At 45.4% G+C, this 990-nt stretch overlaps 1 pseudogene; it reads right to left on the minus strand.

Moving 5' to 3' along the window:
* Positions 1–220: 220 nt before the first annotated feature.
* LOC138176821 (biogenesis of lysosome-related organelles complex 1 subunit 2 pseudogene) lies at positions 221–520 on the minus strand (annotated as a pseudogene).
* Positions 521–990: the final 470 nt, after the last annotated feature.

The raw sequence follows: 990 nt of genomic DNA on the forward strand, positions 1-990 counted from the left end.
CACAAGGAAGCACATACTAAGATGAGGTTCCAGGGGTACAGGTTGAGGAAAACAGTGAGGGTGGCCAGAGTTACACATCCAGCCAGAGGCGGGGCTGGGATTCTCCTTGGGTCAGCAGCACCACTCCCTTTTGGGAACTGAAGCCTATTGATAAAGTCCCATCCCACATATTTCTTGTAAAACATTCTTGTAGTTTAAGTCTTTGTGGTAAAGAATTCTTTCATCGCCTTTCTAGCTTCTTGTACTTTGCTTCTAGTTTCTTTGAATATGCATCCAACTTGTAAGCTGCCTGCTGGAGAGCAGCTAAATGCTCCTCAATTAAAGTTATCTGATCCAGATAAGGCTGAAGGGTGACATATTTCTGGTTTAAGTCCTTTAGGTTTCTACTTGTGTTTACTGCAATATCTTTCATTTCTAGATACTTCAAGCCAGTCAGTTTGTTCATATTTTCCAGAAGTTTATAATCTTCACTGGTGGCTGTCAGCTCATCTGTCAGGTACGTGGCCATTTTGGAGAACATGTCTGCCTTGGCGGGCTCCATGGCCTCCTTGGGCCGTCTCCACCAAGGCATTGTCTAGGCTGGGGAAGGGAGGAAGGAGAAAGCATAGGGAGGAGGAGGGGGAGTGAGAGGGGGAGAGGGAAGGGAAAGGGGACAAGGAAGGGGGAAAAGGGGAAGGGTGAGCAGTGGGAGAGGGAGATGAGGGGAGAGGGTGAGGAGGGGGCGGCAGATCGCCATCTGGCCCTATTTCATTTTCAATCAGACATTTCTTCAGTGATATCCCTTACAATGCTTCTGTAGCATATGGAATCATTAGAAATATATGCAGACTCCTTGTAGTCACCATGTATGTCTCCATTGCTCTTTGGGTCACTCAATTTTCTTTCCTTAGAGAAAAGATTTGCAACTATATATCACATCACTAGGAGAACTCTGGGGTTGAAAAGTTGGGTCTTTGTACTTGAAAGCTACTTGATATTATGAAAAGACTT

This window comes from Petaurus breviceps, unplaced genomic scaffold (assembly GCF_028583685.1).
Source record: "Petaurus breviceps papuanus isolate PSGF00001 unplaced genomic scaffold, PetGlider_PUasm1.0 90205, whole genome shotgun sequence".
NCBI lineage: Eukaryota > Metazoa > Chordata > Mammalia > Diprotodontia > Petauridae > Petaurus > Petaurus breviceps.